Source organism: Oncorhynchus mykiss, chromosome 16 (genome assembly GCF_057628025.1).
Source record: "Oncorhynchus mykiss isolate SJ-2025 chromosome 16, ASM5762802v1, whole genome shotgun sequence".
Lineage (NCBI taxonomy): Eukaryota > Metazoa > Chordata > Actinopteri > Salmoniformes > Salmonidae > Oncorhynchus > Oncorhynchus mykiss.
Genome location: NC_143037.1, coordinates 70,810,134 through 70,831,696, shown reverse-complemented (window position 1 = coordinate 70,831,696; position 21,563 = coordinate 70,810,134). Strand labels below are relative to the sequence as shown.

At 47.8% G+C, this 21,563-nt stretch overlaps 1 protein-coding gene across 3 annotated transcripts in view; it reads left to right on the top strand.

Annotated features, from left to right (window-relative positions):
* The first annotated feature begins 1,170 nt into the window (after positions 1-1,170).
* LOC110491155 (extracellular sulfatase Sulf-2) overlaps positions 1,171-21,563 on the top strand; it is a 280,821-nt gene continuing 260,428 nt past the window's right edge. For 2 of the 3 annotated variants that reach the window (XM_036947629.2, XM_036947631.2), the window contains exon 1: positions 1,194-1,790. The gene's annotated coding sequence lies outside the window, so the exon portion shown is untranslated. Of the gene's footprint in view, positions 1,791-21,563 lie in introns of all 3 variants that reach the window. The other variant, XM_036947630.2, reaches the window with a different exon arrangement.

Here is a 21,563-nt window from a genome sequence, read left to right as displayed (position 1 = left end):
CATCACTAGTCTGTATAATGTAAGGGGAATGTCCTTTAGGCTAAACCTGCCTGCTAAAACAGCTGGACAGGACATTTCCCATGGTAGTTGGAGGGAGGGAGAGAGGGAGGGAGGGACCAGATTTAATATTTTAGAGGAGAGAGAAATACTTTGAGAGAGAGAGAGACAGAGAGATAAGTATTAAGTACAGCCTCAGTGAGCACAGCCTTGCCATTGAGAAGGGTAAACACAGGAAAACCTGGCTCCCTGTAGAGGAAAGGCTGTGCAACCACTGTACAACAGCAGAACCTGAGACAGAACTGCATTTCCTGACAAAATGCCCCAAATATAAAACCATTAGTGTCATTTCCCCAAATTTGAAAACCTTTTTCAAGGTTTCAAAGACCTTTCTGATGAGGATAGGCTACCCGTCCTGTTGGGGGAGGACGCAGAGAGCTGTGGGTTGGCAGCACACTACTTTGCTGCCTGCCATAAGATGAGGGACAGTGTCTGACAGACCAATCAACCTACACATGTACTCTATGCTTATTGTTCAATTGGCCTAGACTGTGGGAGTGTTTGGGTGTGTTTGTGTCAGTCTGTGTATCTGAATGTTGTAGTTTTGTGTTTGATTCGGAGTGCGAGACAAGTGTGTGTGTGTGTGTGTGTGTGTGTGTCCTTGGTGTTAGTAATATCTCTCTGTCTCTCTGTGCTATAGGGTTACAATGCAACATTACAGCCCTGTTCCTCTCCTCTCTCTGTACTCTACTGGTGAACACGGCCATTAAGCCCAAAATGTACCAGCCACATGAATAACCATGAATACTGAGGATCTGAGCCAAGCCTTCCATTTCACCCCCACCCTCCCCAAAATGTGCTCCTGTTCCCACTCCCTCTCTCCTTCCCTCCTCCCCTCTCTCTCCCTCCCTTCACCCACTACACTTCTCACTTGTAAACTTGTCCCTTTTCCCTCTCTCTCGTTCACTTCTTTCCCTCTCTTTTGGTCTCTGTTCCACTTCCCATTATGTCTCTCTTCTTCTCTTTCTCTCCTTCCCTCACCAAGAGAAAGTGTTCTGTTTTCAGACTGGGCACAGGAAGGCAGTACAGCCCTCTATCCCTATTCACCTTCCCCTCCTCCTCTCCTGCCCTGCCCTCCCTCTATCCCTCCTTCCCTCCCTTCTCTCTCTCTCCCACTGTGAGTGAGTGAGTAAAGCAAAGAGGCAGTCATGTTTCAACAGATGGCTGTCCTGATTCAGCCACCACACCACTGTTGGTTCACTGAGAACTCTGTGACCGTGTGAGCGAGAGAGAGAGGGAGGGAGAGAGAGGGAGAGAGGGAGAGGGAGAGAGAGAGAGGGAGAGAGGAAGAGACAGGGAGCGGGAGAGAGGAAGAGACAGGGAGAGGGAGAGGGAGAGACGGGGAGAGGGAGAGAGAGAGATGTAACTTTGGCTAGAGGGACTTTTTTTTTCTTCATTTTTAACTCCCCCTCCCCTTTTCCTCCTCGTTTTTCTGTGTGTCTGTCTATATTAGTGTTTTTGATTCTCTGTACGCCTGAGAGCGTGGTCAGTCAGAGAGGGAGAGAGAAAAAGAGAGGGAGAGAGGGAGAGAGGAGCAGAGTGAGAGTAAAACAGAGCAGGAAAAGGACAGACAGAGAAGAGGAGGGAACAGTCCATGGTAATGTGTGCCTGCTCGTCCCAGTCCAGCTCAGTGCAGCGCCCCCTCCTCCTCCAGCTCTACTGGGTCAGTACCCTGGGACAGCACCTGCTCCCCCGACAGACAGACAGACTCTCAGGACCCGCAGCTGTGTGAGGTACAGTGGCCTGCCCTACTTTTCACTTTGCTGCCTCTCTCTCTCTTGTTCTCTCCCTCTCCCTCATGTTTTCTCTCTCTCTCTCTCTCTCGCTCTCTCTCTCTCTGTCTCTCTCTCACTCTCTGTCTCGCTCTCTCTGTCTCTGTCTCGCTCTCTCTGTCTCTCTCGCTCTCTCTGTCTCTCTCGCTCTCTCTGTCTCTGTCTCGCTCTCTCTGTCTCGCTCTCTCTGTTGCTCTCTCCCCGTCACTCTCTCTCTCTGTCGCTCTCTCCCCCTGTCACTCTCTCTCTCTGTCGCTCTCTCCCCCTGTCTCTCTCTCTCTCTGTCGCTCTCTCCCCCTGTCACTCTCTCTCTCTGTCTCTCTCTCCCCCTGTCACTCTCTCCCCCTGTCGCTCTCTCCCCCTGTCTCTCTCTCTCTCTGTCGCTCTCTCCCCCTGTCACTCTCTCGGTCTCTCTTTCTGTCTTAAAGGAACATGTTGTTTTAGCTTCATGCTTTCAGTTATTTTCTGGTAAGGTGCATCTTGTTGAGTTTCCTCTTGTGTTTACTTATCTTTGCTTCCTTGCTGATGAACACGTGGGAGCTAGCTTTTGCTGACTAGGTGCAGTGTTCCTGGGGGAAAGGGAGGGATGGTGTTACACCCTGTAGCCTAGCAGGAACAGCCACAGGGAAGTAAAGAGACAGGAAGGGAAGGGAAGGGAAGGGAAGGGAAGGGAAGGGAAGGGAAGGGAAGGGAAGGGAAGGGAAGGGAAGGGAAGGGAAGGGAAGGGAAGGGAAGGGAAGGGAAGGGAAGGGAAGGGAATGGAAGGGAAGGGAAGGTGTTACACCCTGTAGCCTATCAGGAACAGCCACAGGGAATTAAAGAGACAGGAAGAGAAGGGAAGGGAAGGGAAGGGATGGTGTTACACCCTGTAGCCTAGCAGGAACAGCCACAGGGAAGTAAAGAGACAGGAAGAGAAGGGAAGGGAGGTCGACTCAAACTGTCATTCCCCATATGCATCAGACTCTGTTTCCTTGATAAGCAACTCTGCAATGTGTTGAGGAGCACTTGATGTGTTTTATGTTACTTGGATAGTTGAACGTGTATAAATTGTTCTTCAAACAGGAACTTCGATGATGTGGGGAGTCTGGGACGGTGAAGTGCTTTTTGTGGGGAGTCTGGGACGGTGAAGTGCTTTTTGTGGGGAGTCTGGGAAGGTGAAGTGCTTTTTGTGGGAGTCTGGGAAGGTGAAGTGCTTTTTGTGGGGAGTCTGGGAAGGTGAAGTGCTTTTTGTGGGAGTATGGGAAGGTGAAGTGCTTTTTGTGGGGAGTCTGGGAAGGTGAAGTGCTTTTTGTGGGGAGTCTGGGAAGGTGAAGTGCTTTTTGTGGGAGTATGGGAAGGTGAAGTGCTTTTTGTGGGGAGTCTGGGAAGGTGAAGTGCTTTTTGTGGGGAGTCTGGGAAGGTGAAGTGCTTTTTGTGGGAGTATGGGAAGGTGAAGTGCTTTTTGTGGGGAGTCTGGGAAGGTGAAGTGCTTTTTGTGGGAGTATGGGACGGTGAAGTGCTTTTTGTGGGGAGTCTGGGAAGGTGAAGTGCTTTTTGTGGGGAGTCTGGGAAGGTGAAGTGCTTTTTGTGGGAGTATGGGACGGTGAAGTGCTTTTTGTGGGAGTATGGGAAGGTGAAGTGCTTTTTGTGGGGAGTCTGGGAAGGTGAAGTGCTTTTTGTGGGGAGTCTGGGACGGTGAAGTGCTTTTTGTGGGGAGTATGGGACGGTGAAGTGCTTTTTGTGGGAGTATGGGAAGGTGAAGTGCTTTTTGTGGGGAGTCTGGGAAGGTGAAGTGCTTTTTGTGGGGAGTATGGGAAGGTGAAGTGCTTTTTGTGGGAGTATGGGAAGGTGAAGTGCTTTTTGTGGGGAGTCTGGGAAGGTGAAGTGCTTTTTGTGGGGAGTATGGGAAGGTGAAGTGCTTTTTGTGGGAGTATGGGAAGGTGAAGTGCTTTTTGTGGGGAGTCTGGGAAGGTGAAGTGCTTTTTGTGGGAGTATGGGAAGGTGAAGTGCTTTTTGTGGGGAGTCTGGGAAGGTGAAGTGCTTTTTGTGGGGAGTATGGGAAGGTGAAGTGCTTTTTGTGGGGAGTATGGGACGGTGAAGTGCTTTTTGTGGGGAGTCTGGGACGGTGAAGTGCTTTTTGTGGGAGTATGGGAAGGTGAAGTGCTTTTTGTGGGGAGTCTGGGAAGGTGAAGTGCTTTTTGTGGGGAGTATGGGAAGGTGAAGTGCTTTTTGTGGGGAGTCTGGGAAGGTGAAGTGCTTTTTGTGGGGAGTCTGGGAAGGTGAAGTGCTTTTTGTGGGGAGTCTGGGAAGGTGAAGTGCTTTTTGTGGGGAGTCTGGGAAGGTGAAGTGCTTTTTGTGGGAGTATGGGAAGGTGAAGTGCTTTTTGTGGGGAGTCTGGGAAGGTGAAGTGCTTTTTGTGGGGAGTATGGGAATGTGAAGTGCTTTTTGTGGGGAGTCTGGGAAGGTGAAGTGCTTTTTGTGGGGAGTCTGGGAAGGTGAAGTGCTTTTTGTGGGGAGTATGGGAATGTGAAGTGCTTTTTGTGGGGAGTCTGGGAAGGTGAAGTGCTTTTTGTGGGGAGTATGGGAAGGTGAAGTGCTTTTTGTGGGGAGTCTGGGAAGGTGAAGTGCTTTTTGTGGGGAGTATGGGAAGGTGAAGTGCTTTTTGTGGGGAGTCTGGGAAGGTGAAGTGCTTTTTGTGGGGAGTATGGGAAGGTGAAGTGCTTTTTGTGGGGAGTCTGGGACGGTGAAGTGCTTTTTGTGGGAGTCTGGGAAGGTGAAGTGCTTTTTGTGGGGAGTCTGGGAAGGTGAAGTGCTTTTTGTGGGGAGTCTGGGAAGGTGAAGTGCTTTTTGTAGGAGTATGGGAAGGTGAAGTGCTTTTTGTGGGGAGTCTGGGAAGGTGAAGTGCTTTTTGTGGGAGTATGGGACGGTGAAGTGCTTTTTGTGGGGAGTCTGGGAAGGTGAAGTGCTTTTTGTGGGGAGTCTGGGAAGGTGAAGTGCTTTTTGTGGGGAGTCTGGGACGGTGAAGTGCTTTTTGTGGGAGTATGGGAAGGTGAAGTGCTTTTTGTGGGGAGTCTGGGAAGGTGAAGTGCTTTTTGTGGGAGTATGGGACGGTGAAGTGCTTTTTGTGGGAGTATGGGAAGGTGAAGTGCTTTTTGTGGGGAGTCTGGGAAGGTGAAGTGCTTTTTGTGGGGAGTCTGGGACGGTGAAGTGCTTTTTGTGGGGAGTATGGGACGGTGAAGTGCTTTTTGTGGGAGTATGGGAAGGTGAAGTGCTTTTTGTGGGGAGTCTGGGAAGGTGAAGTGCTTTTTGTGGGGAGTATGGGAAGGTGAAGTGCTTTTTGTGGGAGTATGGGAAGGTGAAGTGCTTTTTGTGGGGAGTCTGGGAAGGTGAAGTGCTTTTTGTGGGGAGTATGGGAAGGTGAAGTGCTTTTTGTGGGAGTATGGGAAGGTGAAGTGCTTTTTGTGGGGAGTCTGGGAAGGTGAAGTGCTTTTTGTGGGAGTATGGGAAGGTGAAGTGCTTTTTGTGGGGAGTCTGGGAAGGTGAAGTGCTTTTTGTGGGGAGTATGGGAAGGTGAAGTGCTTTTTGTGGGGAGTATGGGACGGTGAAGTGCTTTTTGTGGGGATTCTGGGACGGTGAAGTGCTTTTTGTGGGAGTATGGGAAGGTGAAGTGCTTTTTGTGGGGAGTCTGGGAAGGTGAAGTGCTTTTTGTGGGGAGTCTGGGAAGGTGAAGTGCTTTTTGTGGGAGTATGGGAAGGTGAAGTGCTTTTTGTGGGGAGTCTGGGAAGGTGAAGTGCTTTTTGTGGGAGTATGGGACGGTGAAGTGCTTTTTGTGGGGAGTCTGGGAAGGTGAAGTGCTTTTTGTGGGGAGTCTGGGAAGGTGAAGTGCTTTTTGTGGGGAGTCTGGGACGGTGAAGTGCTTTTTGTGGGAGTATGGGAAGGTGAAGTGCTTTTTGTGGGGAGTCTGGGAAGGTGAAGTGCTTTTTGTGGGAGTATGGGACGGTGAAGTGCTTTTTGTGGGAGTATGGGAAGGTGAAGTGCTTTTTGTGGGGAGTCTGGGAAGGTGAAGTGCTTTTTGTGAGGAGTCTGGGACGGTGAAGTGCTTTTTGTGGGGAGTATGGGACGGTGAAGTGCTTTTTGTGGGAGTATGGGAAGGTGAAGTGCTTTTTGTGGGGAGTCTGGGAAGGTGAAGTGCTTTTTGTGGGGAGTATGGGAAGGTGAAGTGCTTTTTGTGGGAGTATGGGAAGGTGAAGTGCTTTTTGTGGGGAGTCTGGGAAGGTGAAGTGCTTTTTGTGGGGAGTATGGGAAGGTGAAGTGCTTTTTGTGGGAGTATGGGAAGGTGAAGTGCTTTTTGTGGGGAGTCTGGGAAGGTGAAGTGCTTTTTGTGGGAGTATGGGAAGGTGAAGTGCTTTTTGTGGGGAGTCTGGGAAGGTGAAGTGCTTTTTGTGGGGAGTATGGGAAGGTGAAGTGCTTTTTGTGGGGAGTATGGGACGGTGAAGTGCTTTTTGTGGGGAGTCTGGGACGGTGAAGTGCTTTTTGTGGGAGTATGGGAAGGTGAAGTGCTTTTTGTGGGGAGTCTGGGAAGGTGAAGTGCTTTTTGTGGGGAGTATGGGAAGGTGAAGTGCTTTTTGTGGGGAGTCTGGGAAGGTGAAGTGCTTTTTGTGGGAGTATGGGAAGGTGAAGTGCTTTTTGTGGGGAGTCTGGGAAGGTGAAGTGCTTTTTGTGGGGAGTATGGGAATGTGAAGTGCTTTTTGTGGGGAGTCTGGGAAGGTGAAGTGCTTTTTGTGGGGAGTCTGGGAAGGTGAAGTGCTTTTTGTGGGGAGTATGGGAATGTGAAGTGCTTTTTGTGGGGAGTCTGGGAAGGTGAAGTGCTTTTTGTGGGGAGTATGGGAAGGTGAAGTGCTTTTTGTGGGGAGTCTGGGAAGGTGAAGTGCTTTTTGTGGGGAGTATGGGAAGGTGAAGTGCTTTTTGTGGGGAGTCTGGGAAGGTGAAGTGCTTTTTGTGGGGAGTATGGGAAGGTGAAGTGCTTTTTGTGGGGAGTATGGGAAGGTGAAGTGCTTTTTGTGGGGAGTATGGGAAGGTGAAGTGCTTTTTGTGGGGAGTCTGGGACGGTGAAGTGTTTTTTGTGGGAGTCTGGGAAGGTGAAGTGCTTTTTGTGGGGAGTCTGGGAAGGTGAAGTGCTTTTTGTGGGGAGTCTGGGAAGGTGAAGTGCTTTTTGTGGGGAGTCTGGGAAGGTGAAGTGCTTTTTGTGGGGAGTATGGGAAGGTGAAGTGCTTTTTGTGGGGAGTCTGGGAAGGTGAAGTGCTTTTTGTGGGGAGTCTGGGAAGGTGAAGTGCTTTTTGTGGGGAGTCTGGGAAGGTGAAGTGCTTTTTGTGGGGAGTCTGGGAAGGTGAAGTGCTTTTTGTGGGAGTATGGGAAGGTGAAGTGCTTTTTGTGGGGAGTCTGGGAAGGTGAAGTGCTTTTTGTGGGGAGTATGGGAATGTGAAGTGCTTTTTGTGGGGAGTCTGGGAAGGTGAAGTGCTTTTTGTGGGGAGTCTGGGAAGGTGAAGTGCTTTTTGTGGGGAGTATGGGAATGTGAAGTGCTTTTTGTGGGGAGTCTGGGAAGGTGAAGTGCTTTTTGTGGGGAGTATGGGAAGGTGAAGTGCTTTTTGTGGGGAGTCTGGGAAGGTGAAGTGCTTTTTGTGGGGAGTATGGGAAGGTGAAGTGCTTTTTGTGGGGAGTCTGGGAAGGTGAAGTGCTTTTTGTGGGGAGTATGGGAAGGTGAAGTGCTTTTTGTGGGGAGTCTGGGAAGGTGAAGTGCTTTTTGTGGGGAGTCTGGGAAGGTGAAGTGCTTTTTGTGGGGAGTCTGGGAAGGTGAAGTGCTTTTTGTGGGGAGTCTGGGAAGGTGAAGTGCTTTTTGTGGGGAGTCTGGGACGGTGAAGTGCTTTTTGTGGGGAGTATGGGAAGGTGAAGTGCTTTTTGTGGGGAGTCTGGGAAGGTGAAGTGCTTTTTGTGGGGAGTCTGCGACGGTGAAGTGCTTTTTGTGGGGAGTATGGGAAGGTGAAGTGCTTTTTGTGGGGAGTCTGGGAAGGTGAAGTGCTTTTTGTGGGGAGTATGGGAAGGTGAAGTGCTTTTTGTGGGGAGTATGGGAAGGTGAAGTGCTTTTTGTGGGGAGTATGGGAAGGTGAAGTGCTTTTTGTGGGGAGTCTGGGAAGGTGAAGTGCTTTTTGTGGGGAGTCTGGGAAGGTGAAGTGCTTTTTTTGGGGAGTATGGGAAGGTGAAGTGCTTTTTGTGGGGAGTCTGGGAAGGTGAAGTGCTTTTTTTGGGGAGTATGGGAAGGTGAAGTGCTTTTTGTGGGGAGTCTGGGAAGGTGAAGTGCTTTTTGTGGGGAGTCTGGGAAGGTGAAGTGCTTTTTGTGGGGAGTCTGGGAAGGTGAAGGGCTTTTTGTGGGGAGTCTGGGAAGGTGAAGTGCTTTTTGTGGGGAGTCTGGGAAGGTGAAGTGCTTTTTGTGGGAGTATGGGAAGGTGAAGTGCTTTTTTTTATCACACTGTTGATAATTACTCCCGAGTGGCTCAGCGGTCTAAGGCATTGCATCTCAGTGCTAGATGTGTCACTACAGACCCTGGTTTGATCCCTGGCTGTATCACAACTGTCTGTGATCGGGAGTCCCATAGGGCAGCGCACAATTGGCCCTGCGTTGTCTGGGTTAGGAGAGGGTTTAGCCGGGGTAGGCCATCACTGTAAAATAAAAATTGGTTCACAGACTTGCCTAGTTAAATGAAGGTAAAACATTTGTTTTTATGATTTGTGGCATAGGGTGGTCAAGCCGTCTAACCAACCGCCTCTGGCACATGTCTATGCTGTCGGCAAAGGTTAGAATCCAGAATCCCTACTGCTTTTTGACATTGCCTCTCTCTCTGTCTCTCTCTCTCTCTCTCTCTCTCTCTCTCTCTCTCTCTCTCTCTCTCTCTCTCTCTCTGTCTCTCTCTGTCTCTCTCTCTCTGTCTCTCTCTGTCTCAATTCAATTCAATTCAATTCAAGGGCTTTATTGGCATGGGAAACATGTGTTAACATTGCCAAAGCAAGTGAGGTAGACAACATACAAAGTGAAAATATAAAGTGAAAAACAACAAAAATTAACAGTAAACATTACACATACAGAGGTTTCAAAACAGTAAAGACATTACAAATGTCATATTATATATATATATATACAGTGTTTTAACAATGTACAAATGGTTAAAGGACACAAGATAAAATAAATAAGCATAAATATGGGTTGTATTTACAATGGTGTGTGTTCTTCACTGGTTGCCCTTTTCTCGTGGCAACAGGTCACAAATCTTGCTGCTGTGATGGCACACTGTGGAATTTCACCCAGTAGATATGGGAGTTTTTCAAATTTGGATTTGTTTTCGAATTCTTTGTGGATCTGTGTAATCTGAGGGAAATATGTCTCTCTAATATGGTCATACATTGGGCAGGAGGTTAGGAAGTGCAGCTCAGTTTCCACCTCATTTTGTGGGCAGTGAGCACATAGCCTGTCTTCTCTTGAGAGCCATGTCTGCCTACGGCGGCCTTTCTCAATAGCAAGGCTATGCTCACTGAGTCTGTACATAGTCAAAGCTTTCCTTAATTTTGGGTCAGTCACAGTGGTCAGGTATTCTGCCGCTGTGTACTCTCTGTTTAGGGCCAAATAGCATTCTAGTTTGCTCTGTTTTTTTGTTAATTCTTTCCAATGTGTCAAGTAATTATCTTTTTGTTTTCTCATGATTTGGTTGGGTCTAATTGTGCTGTTGTCCTGGGGCTCTGTAGGGTGTGTTTGTGTTTGTGAACAGAGCCCCAGGACCAGCTTGCTTAGGGGACTCTTCTCCAGGTTCATCTCTCTGTAGGTGATGGCTTTGTTATGGAAGGTTTGTGAATCACTTCCTTTTAGGTGGTTGTAGAATTTAACGGCTCTTTTCTGGATTTTGATAATTAGTGGGTATCGGCCTAATTCTGCTCTGCATGCATTATTTGGTGTTCTACGTTGTACATGGAGGATATTTTTGCAGAATTCTGCGTGCAGAGTCTCAATTTGGTGTTTGTCCCATTTTGTGAAGTCTTGGTTGGTGAGCGGACCCCAGACCTCACAACCATAAAGGGCAATGGGCTCTATGACTGATTCAAGTATTTTTAGCCAAATCCTAATTGGTATGTTGAAATTTATGTTTCTTTTGATGGCATAGAATGCCCTTCTTGCCTTGTCTCTCAGATCGTTCACAGCTTTGTGGAAGTTACCTGTGGCGCTGATGTTTAGGCCAAGGTATGTATAGTTTTTTGTGTGCTCTAGGGCAACAGTGTCTAGATTGAATTTGTATTTGTGGTCCTGGTGACTGGACCTTTTTTGGAACACCATTATTTTGGTCTTACTGAGATTTACTGTCAGGGCCCAGGTCTGACAGAATCTGTGCATAAGATCTAGGTGCTGCTGTAGGCCCTCCTTGGTTGGTGACAGAAGCACCAGATCATCGGCAAACAGCAGACATTTGACTTCGGATTCTAGCAGGGGGAGGCCGGGTGCTGCAGACTTTTCTAGTGCCCGCGCCAATTCGTTGATATATATGTTGAAGAGGGTGGGGCTTAAACTGCATCCCTGTCTAACCCCACGACCCTGTGTGAAGAAATGTGTGTGTTTTTTGCCAATTTTAACCGCACACTTGTTGTTTGTGTACATGGATTTTATAATGTCGTATGTTTTACCCCCAACACCACTTTCCATCAGTTTGTATAGCAGACCCTCATGCCAGATTGAGTCGAAGGCTTTTTTGAAATCAACAAAGCATGAGAAGACTTTGCCTTTGTTTTGGTTTGTTTGGTTGTCAATTAGGGTGTGCAGGGTGAATACATGGTCTGTTGTACGGTAATTTGGTAAAAAGCCAATTTGACATTTGCTCAGTACATTGTTTTCATTGAGGAAATGTACGAGTCTGCTGTTAATAATAATGCAGAGGATTTTCCCAAGGTTACTGTTGACACATATTCCACGGTAGTTATTGGGGTCAAATTTGTCTCCACTTTTGTGGATTGGGGTGATCAGTCCTTGGTTCCAAATATTGGGGAAGATGCCAGAGCTAAGTATGATGTTAAAGAGTTTTAGTATAGCCAATTGGAATTTGTTGTCTGTATATTTGATCATTTCATTGAGGATACCATCAACACCACAGGCCTTTTTGGGTTGGAGGGTTTTTATTTTGTCCTGTAGTTCATTCAATGTAATTGGATAATCCAGTGGGTTCTGGTAGTCTTTAATAGATGATTCTAAGATCTGTATTTGATCATGTATATGTTTTTGCTCTTTATTCTTTGTTATAGAGCCAAAAAGATTGGAGAAGTGGTTTACCCATACATCTCCATTTTGGATAGATAATTCTTCTTGTTGTTGTTTGTTTAGTGTTTTCCAATTTTCCCAGAAGTGGTTAGAGTCTATGGATTCTTCAATTGCATTGAGCTGATTTCTGACATGCTGTTCCTTCTTTTTCCGTAGTGTATTTCTGTATTGTTTTAGTGATTCACCATAGTGAAGGCGTAGACTCAGGTTTTCCGGGTCTCTATGTTTTTGGTTGGACAGGTTTCTCAATTTCTTTCTTAGATTTTTGCATTCTTCATCAAACCATTTGTCATTATTGTTAATTTTCTTCGGTTTTCTATTTGAGATTTTTAGATTTGATAGGGAAGCTGAGAGGTCAAATATACTGTTAAGATTTTCTACTGCCAAGTTTACACCTTCACTATTACAGCGGAACGTTTTACCCAGGAAATTGTCTAAAAGGGATTGAATTTGTTGTTGCCTAATTGTTTTTTGGTAGGTTTCCAAACTGCCTTCCTTCCATCTATAGCATTTCTTAATGTTACTCAGTTCCTTTGGCTTTGATGCCTCATGATTGATTATTGCTCTGTTTAAGTAGACTGTGATTTTGCTGTGGTCTGATAGGGGTGTCAGTGGGCTGACTGTGAACGCTCTGAGAGACTCTGGGTTGAGGTCGGTGATAAAGTAGTCTACAGTACTACTGCCAAGAGATGAGCTATAGGTGTACCTACCATAGGAGTCCCCTCGAAGCCTACCGTTGACTATGTACATACCCAGCGTGCGACAGAGCTGCAGGAGTTGTGACCCGTTTTTGTTGGTTATGTTGTCATAGTTGTGCCTAGGGGGGCATATGTGGGAGGGAATGCTGTCACCTCCAGGCAGGTGTTTGTCCCCCTGTGTGCTTAGGGTGTCAGGTTCTTGTCCGGTTCTGGCATTTAGGTCGCCACAGACTAGTACATGTCCCTGGGCCTGGAAATGATTGATTTCCCCCTCCAGGATGGAGAAGCTGTCTTCATTAAAATATGGGGATTCTAGTGGGGGGATATAGGTAGCACACAGGAGGACATTTTTCTCTGTTAGGATAATTTCCTTTTGAATTTCTAGCCAAATGTAAAATGTTCCTGTTTTGATTAATTTAATGGAGTGAGTTAGGTCTGCTCTATACCAAATTAGCATACCCCCTGAGTCCCTTCCCTGTTTCACACCTGGTAGTTTGGTGGATGGGACTACCAGCTCTCTGTAACCTAGAGGGCAACCAGTGGGTCCGTCTCCTCTATACCAGGTTTCTTGCAGGATGACAATGTCTGTATTACCGATTTCTTTGGTGAAGTCCGGGTTTCTGCTCTTTAGGCCAAAGGCAGATGACCTCAGGCCTTGGATATTCCATGATAATATAGTGAAGGCTTTTTGTTCCATAGAGTGTCCAATGTTGTTGGTCGTGGTTTGGCCTCAGGCCAGTAAGTGTGAGCAGAGCCTGCTGAGCATCTGGTACATGCCATTGGCTTCGGCGAGTGTGAGAGTGGGGGTTGGGACTGTTTGCCCGCTCACTACCTGGGCGTATGTGTGGCTTCCATGTTGAGGCCCTCTTTGCGGGGGTGGGGTGCATGGGGTGGGCAGGAGTGGCATAGGTCTGACCTGAGTGGGCCTAAATGGGGTGTGGGCATGGTTGACGTGGGGGGGTGTTGATTGGTTGGGGTGGGGGTGTGGATGTGTCTGGGTGTACTGTGGTCTGGATGTAATTCCTCTTGGCGTGGGTCCTCTATGTGTAGGTCCAGGGGGGGGTCCTGCAGATCTGGGAGGGTGTCTCGCTGATCTGGATGGGGTGTCTATTGATCTGTTGCTCCTGTGTGAAGTGTTGGGGATACGTTTGAGAGCGATGTCCTTTAGAGTTCGGGCAAAGGTGGGCACTGCTGCCTTGTAGAGGTGGACCTGGTCATAGAGGCTGTTCAAGTCCAGGGTGGAGTGGTGGGCCAGGAAAACGTTTGGTTTTGAGGCACAGTCACGGGAAATACTTGCATTTACCCGCTGTATTGTAGCAGGGTGGAAGTCTTTTCGTGGTAGCAGGGTGGAGATAACCACTTGTGCGTTGGGGAAAGTAGAAGAAGCCTTTTCAATCACTCTCTTCAGTGCTGTGGCCACTCTTTCCTGCTGTGCTCTCAGGTCGTTTGTGCCTGTGTGTATTATTATGTGGCTGGGTGAGCCTAGTTTGGCCTCAGACAGAAGGTCGAGGGCACGCTGGGTGTTTGGACACCAGAGTTTAGACACACTGTGTTTGGGAAAAAGTTTTTTTTCTTCTATATATTTCCCATTTGAGTCCATAAGTAGTACAATCTGTGTCTTGTGTTTGTCCTCAGTGGGTGTGGGGGGGTTGTCAAAAGGGCTATCAGGGTGGCTGACAGGGGGGGTGCTCAGAGGGGGTGAGAGCCTCTGGGCTTGGGGTTCTTCATTTGTCTGTTCTGCTGTGATTTCGACTCTATGGTCAGGGTCTGGTGTGGACTGTTCTGCTGTGGTGTCGACTCTATGTTCAGGGTCTGGTGTGGACTGTTCTGCTGTGGTGTCGAGACTTTTGTTGGGTGCTGAAGTGGGCTGTTCTGCTGGCTTCTCTGTGGGGGTGGCCACCTCTCTAGTGGGTTGTTCTCTGTCACACGCCGTCCCCATCAACTTCTCCTCCATCCCCCTCAACCTCTCCTCCACCAGCAGTCTGATACTCTCCTCTAGTGCTCTGTTCTGCTCCTCTTTCTCCTGTTGTATTTGTCTCACCACTGTCCAAAGTGCAGATATGTCTCTGTCCACCTCCAGCTCTCCGGGTCTGGTTAAGGGGCTGTTGTTGTGCTGGACTGTTGTCTGGGTCTGCGCTGACTGAAGTGTAATCACCTGCTGTTCCAGCTCCACCTGCCTTACCTCCAGCTGGGTGAATTTGTCCTTCATTTCAATGAGGGAGTGGTAATCTGTGCTGGGAGGTTGACTCTCCACTGGGGGTTGCTCATCTGTGCGGTTACATAATGAAGAGGTCTGGTCTGACCCGCTCTGTGTGGGGGTATCATTATCAAGGCAGAGCTTCTCCTGCTGGGCTAATTCTTTGATTAGGTGAAAGTCCAGCTGAAACTGTTTGTGGTTATTCTGTACCATTACTGTTCCGGATTTATAGATATTTATATTACTTAACTCAGAGTCCTCGTTATCAAGTATTCTGAGTTTCCACCCCTCGTTAATCCCCCCTCTCGTAACAAAGGGGTAATGTGCTAATATAGCACTGTGCCATGCCAGGGGATGGTTTGTGTGGAAGATGAGGTTGCTGATGTTCCCATTTTTGTAATAGTCAGCAAAAAGTGTCTCTTGATTTTCCATAAGGAGCTTCTTCTTGTGGTCTTTTCTTGCCTTATCATTCTTTACATGCAAAGGGTACTGTATTTTAATTACCTCTGAACAGCGGGAGGGAGCTTCTAAGGCCTCTCCATTTGGTTGGGGTAGACTGTGTGACTCTCCTGCCATTGTTGGGCTAATGGGCTTTGACACCTCTCACTTGACACGTCAGTGCTAGTTGAAGCTGTATCAAGCTTGGCAGAATTATGTTAGAATTCAGTCCTTATAAAGTAATGTTGTGTATTTTTCTTCTTGGCTTTTGGAAATAAAATATTGTTTCAGACTAAACATTACTCACTCAGTTCCAGGTTGGATGGTGTTTTCAGGTTTCTGTTGTTTTCCAGAGAATTTGCTGTATAGGGTAAAAAATCCTTGGTTGTTGTGAACTTTCCAGGTGATTCCGTAATTCCGTCCAAAATGAGGTTGTAGGTTTTAAGTTTTGATTTGAAGTAGGGGTTATGTTGAAGAGGGTAGAATCCAGTATGTGTTCCTGACAAAAAATCCAAGTTTATCTAACTCCTAATCTATCTTTTTTAAAGAAAATGCTGAAAAATGCAGGAGCTCTGATCCTGACCTCTGCTCTCTCTCTCTCTCTCTCTGTCTCTCTCTGTCTCTCTCTGTCTCTCTCTGTCTCTCTCTGTCTCTCTCTCTGTCTCTCTCTCTCTCTCTCTCTCTCTCTCTCTCTCTGTCTCTCTCTCTCTCTCTCTCTCTCTCTCTCTCTGTCTCTCTCTGTCTCTCTCTCTCTGTCTCTCTCTGTCTCTCTCTCTCTGTCTCTCTCTGTCTCTCTCTGTCTCTCTCTGTCTCTCTCTCTGTCTCTCTCTCTCTCTCTCTGTCTCTCTCTCTCTCTCTGTCTCTGTCTCTCTCTGCCTCTGTCTATCTCTGTCTCTCTCTCTCTGTCTCTCTCTGTCTCTCTCTCTCTGTCTCTCTCTGTCTCTCTCTCTCTGTCTCTCTCTCTCACTCTCTCTCACTCTCTCTCTCACTCTGTCTCTCTCTCTCTCTCTCTCTCTCTCTCTCTCTCTCTGTCTCTCTCTCTCTCTCTGTCTCTCTCTCACTCTCTCTGTCTCTCTGTGTCTCTCTCTCTCTCTCTCTCTCTCACTCTGTCTCTCTCTCTCTCTCTCTCTCTCACTCTCTCTCTCTCTCTGTCTCTCTCTCTCTCTCTGTCTCTCTCTCGCTCTCTCTGTCTCTCTCTCTCTCTCTCTCTCTCTCTCTCTGTCTCTCTCTCTCTGTCCCTCTCTCTCTCTCTCTCTCTGTCTCTCTCTCTCTGTCCCTCTCTGTCTCTCACTCTCTCTCACTCTCTGTCTCTGTCTCTCTCTCTCACTCTCTCTCTCACTCTCTCTCACTCTGTCTCTCTCTCTCTCTCTCTCTCACTCTCTCTCTGTCTCTCTCTCACTCTCTGTCTCTCTCTCACTCTCTGTCTCTCTCTCTCACTCTCTCTCTCACTCTCTCTCTCACTCTGTCTCTCTCTCTCTCTCTCTCTCTCTCTCTCTCTCTCTCTCTGTCTCTCTCTCTCTCTGTCTCTCTCTCTCTCTCTCTGTCTCTGTGTGTGTGTGTTCAATAAAGTGATAAAAGACAAGAAAATAAACATGATTGATATTATTTTTCCTATAACTTCTGTGACAAAAGGTCTGAGTGACGGGAGTGTTTGTGGTCTCTACCCTGCTATGGTTTAGGATGTTAAGTCGACCACATGCTCTATTGACTTTGGGAATCTGACAACTGTTTCTCAGGTTGTGTTCGCCCTGGCTATTTATACTGGGTCACTACATTCCCACCATCACACTGACACAGGGGCGGATGCGGCCTGCGGGGAGAGTGGCACTGGCCCAGAGGTTTACCTCACCCGCTGGAATGCAAACACATACTGAACCCACCTCTCACCCTCTGGCTGCCCAGTCAGTCACATACTGAGTGTCTGCTCTGGCTGTCTGTGGTCAACGCCACACAACCACTCAACAGCATGTCTCCCTCACTTACACATTTTACATTTACTTGTTAGTCATTTAGCAGACTCTCTGACATATCTGTCAGGCACGCAGAGATGCGTGTTGCCACCTGGGTGTAGTTGAGTGTCATCCGCATAGCAATGATAGGAGAGACCATGTAAGGATATGACGGAGCCGAGTGACTTGGTGTATAGAGAGAAGAGGGCCTAGAACTGAGCGGCCTGCCAGGTAGGATACACAAGAGTGTGCAGAGCCTGAGATGCCCAGCCCTGAGAGGGTGGAGAGGAGGATCTGATGGTTCACGGTGTCAAAGGCAGTGGATAGATCTAGGAGGATGAGAACAGAGTAGAGAGAGTCAGCTTTGGCAGTGCTGAGATCCTCCATGACACAGAGGAGAGAGAGAGTCAGCTTTGGCAGTGTGGAGACCCTCCATGACACAGAGGAGAGAGAGTCAGCTTTGGCAGTGTGGAGACCCTCCATGACACAGAGGAGAGAGAGTCAGCTTTGGCAGTGTGGAGACCCTCCATGACACAGAGGAGAGAGAGAGTCAGCTTTGGCAGTGTGGAGACCCTCCATGACACAGAGGAGAAAGAGAGTCAGCTTTGGCAGTGTGGAGACCCTCCATGACACAGAGGAGAGAGAGAGTCAGCTTTGGCAGTGTGGAGACCCTCCATGACACAGAGGAGAGAGAGAGTCAGCTTTGGCAGTGTGGAGACCCTCCATGACACAGAGGAGAGAGAGAGTCAGCTTTGGCAGTGTGGAGACCCTCCATGACACAGAGGAGAGAGAGAGTCAGCTTTGGCAGTGTGGAGACCCTCCATGACACAGAGAAGAGAGAGTCAGCTTTGGCAGTGTGGAGACCCTCCATGACACAGAGGAGAGAGAGAGTCAGCTTTGGCAGTGTGGAGACCCTCCATGACACAGAGGAGAGAGAGAGTCAGCTTTGGCAGTGTGGAGACCCTCCATGACACAGAGAAGAGAGAGAGTCAGCGTTGGCAGTGTGGAGACCCTCCATGACACAGAGGAGAGAGAGAGTCAGCTTTGGCAGTGTGGAGACCCTCTATGACACAGAGGAAAGAGAGAGTCAGCTTTGGCAGTGTGGAGACCCTCCATGACACAGAGGAGAGAGAGAGTCAGCTTTGGCAGTGTGGAGACCCTCCATGACACAGAGAAGACAAGTCTCTGTTGAGTGATACGTCTTGAAGCCTGACTTGTTAGGTTCAAGAAGATCATTCTGAGAGAGATAACGAGAAAGTTGATCAGAGATCGCACGCTCACGTGTTTTAGAAAGAAAAGAAAGAAGAGATACAGGTCTATAGTTTTTAACATCTGATGAGTTGAGTGTTGGTTTCTTGAGGAGGGGAGCGAATCAGGCCATTTTGAAGACAGAGGGGACACAGCCCGTGGTCAGTGATGAGTTGATGAGGGAAGTGAGAAATGGGAGATGATCTGGAGAAGGGAGGAGAGGATTGAGTCGAGCGGGCAGCCATGAGACTGGAGAAAGAAGTCAAGGCGTAAGGTAGTTCTGTGTGATTGAGACCAGTGACTCGATAGGCTGAGTGAATGAGTAGTGGATATCATCAACCTTCTTTTCAAAGTGGTTGACAAAGTCATCTGGAGAGAGGGGGAGGTGTGGACGATTAACGAGGTTGGAGAAGGTGGAAAATCATTTCCTAGGGGTAGAGGCAGACGCTTGACATTTAGAGTGATGTAAGTTGGCTTTAGCAGCAGATACAGAGGAAGAGAAGGTAGAGAGGAGGGAGTTGAAGGATGATAGGTCCTCCGTAAGATAATTTTTCCTCCATTTTCACTCAGCTGCCCACAGCCCTGTTCTGTAAGCTCGCAATGAGTGAGTCATAAGGATGCAGAAAAGGTGGCGAGTAGGGTCGAAGAGGCGAAGACAGGAAGGAGAAGGATTTAGCAGAAGGGAGAGATGATCGGATAGAAGAGGAGAGAGTAGTGGGAGAGAGAAAGCAAAGATTGAGACGGCACATCTGGGTAGGCGTATGGTAGGCGTATGGCTAGCGTATGGTCGGCGTATGGTCGGCGTATGGCAGGCGTATGGCTGGCGTATGGCAGATGTATGGCAGGCGTATGGCAGATGTATGGTAGGCGTATGGCTGGCGTATGGCAGGCGTATGGCAGATGTATGGCAGGCGTATGGCAGGCGTATAGCAGGCGTATGGCAGGCGTATGGTAGGTGTATGGCAGGCGTATGGTAGGCGTATGGCAGATGTATGGTAGGCGTATGGCTGGCGTATGGCAGGCGTATGGCAGATGTATGGCAGGCGTATGGCAGGCGTATGGCAGGCGTATGGCAGGCGTATGGTAGGTGTATGGCAGGCGTATGGTAGGCGTATGGCAGATGTATGGTAGGCGTATGGCTGGCGTATGGCAGGCGTATGGCAGGCGTATGGTAGGCGTATGGCTGGCGTATGGCAGGCGTATGGCAGGCGTATGGCAGGCTTATGGTAGGCGTATTGCGTTTAGGTGTATGGCTAGCGTATGGCAGGCGTATAGCGTTTAGGCGTATGGCAGGCGTATGGCAGGCGTATGGGAGGTGTATGGCAGGCGTATGGTAGGCGTATGGTAGGCGTATGGCAGATGTATGGTAGGCGTATGGCTGGCGTATGGCAGGCGTATGGCAGGCGTATGGCAGGCGTATGGCAGGCGTATGGCAGGCGTATTGCGTTTAGGTGTATGGCTAGCGTATGGCAGGCATATGGCAGTCGTATGGCAGGCGTATGGCAGGCGTATGGTAGGTGTATGGTAGGCGTATGGCGTTTAGGTGTATGGCAGGCGTATGGCAGGCGTATGGTAGGTGTATGGCAGGCGTATGGCTAGCGTATGGCAGGCGTATAGCGTTTAGGCGTATGGCAGGCGTATGGTAGGCGTATGGTAGGCGTATGGTAGGCGTATGGTAGGCGTGTGGTAGGTGTATGCTAGGTGTATGGTAGGCGTATGGTAGGCGTATGGTAGGTGTATGCTAGGTGTATGCTAGGTGTATGGTAGGCGTATGCTAGGTGTATGGTAGGCGTATGGCAGGCATATGGCTATCACTATTCTACATGCGCTCCGTCCTGTATATTAAGTTACATTCAGTCAAACAGGACCAGGAAATTCAGGGATTAATTGTACTGAATGTTTTCATTCATTTAGTAGAGCTTTGATGAAACATTCATCATGTTATTTGATATTTTCTTAGCTAATAATAGCCTGGTTTCTTTCCACTTCTGCTTCCTTCCATGGATGACGGTGCAATACTCCTGTCTCCCCTAAGGCTAGTTTAGGGTTGGGGATACACAATATTACTCACCTCTACATGTTACATCACCTCTACATGTTACACCACCTCTACATGTTACATCACCTCTACATGTTACACCACCTCTACATGTTACACCACCTCTACATGTTACACCACCTCTATATGTTACACCATGTTACACCACCTCTACATGTTACATCACCTCTACATGTTACACCATGTTACACCACCACCTCTACATGTTACATCACCTCTGCATGTTACACCACCTCTACATGTTACACCACCTCTACATGTTACACCACCTCTACATGTTACACCACCTCTACATGTTACACCATGTTACACCACCTCTACATGTTACACCACCTCTACATGTTACATCACCTCTACATGTTACACCACCTCTACATTTGACATCACCTCTACATGTTACACCATGTTACACCACCTCTACATGTTACATCAACTCTATGTGTTACACCATGTTACAAAACCTCTACATGTTACACCACCTCTACATGTTACACCACCTCTACATGTTACATCACCTCTACGTGTTACACCATGTTACAAAACCTCTACATGTTAAACCAACTCTACATGTTACACCACCTCTACATGTTACATCACCTCTACGTGTTACACCATGTTACAAAACCTCTACATGTTACACCACCTCTACAAGTTAAACCAACTCTACATGTTACACCACCTTTACATGTTACACTGCGTTACATCACCTCTACATGTTACACCATGTTACACCACCTCTACATGTTACACCACCTCTACATGTTACACCACCTCTACATGTTACATCACCTCTACATGTTACACCACCTCTACATGTTACACCACCTCTACATGTTACATCACCTCTACATGTTACATCACCTCTACATGTTACACCACCTCTACATGTTACACCACCTCTACATGTTACACCACCTCTACATGTTACATCACCTCTACATGTTACACCACCTCTACATGTTACATCACCTCTACATGTTACACCACCTCTACATGTTACACCACCTCTACATGTTACACCACCTCTACATGTTACATCACCTCTACATGTTACACCACCTCTACATGTTACACCACCTCTACATGTTACATCACCTCTACATGTTACATCACCTCTACATGTTACACCACCTCTACATGTTACATCACCTCTACATGTTACACCACCTCTACATGTTACACCACCTCTACATGTTACACCACCTCTACATGTTACATCACCTCTACATGTTACACCACCTCTACATGTTACACCACCTCTACATGTTACATCACCTCTACATGTTACACCACCTCTACATGTTACATCACCTCTACATGTTACACCATGTTACACCACCTCTACATGTTACACCACCTCTACATGTTACACCACCTCTACATGTTACATCACCTCTACATGTTACACCACCTCTACATGTTACACCACCTCTACATGTTACACCACCTCTACATGTTACATCACCTCTACATGTTACACCACCTCTACATGTTACATCACCTCTACATGTTACATCACCTCTACATGTTACACCACCTCTACATGTTACACCACCTCTACATGTTACACCACCTCTACATGTTACATCACCTCTACATGTTACACCACCTCTACATGTTACACCACCTCTACATGTTACATCACCTCTACATGTTACATCACCTCTACATGTTACACCACCTCTACATGTTACACCACCTCTACATGTTACATCACCTCTACATGTTACATCACCTCTACATGTTACACCACCTCTACATGTTACATCACCTCTACATGTTACACCACCTCTACATGTTACACCACCTCTACATGTTAC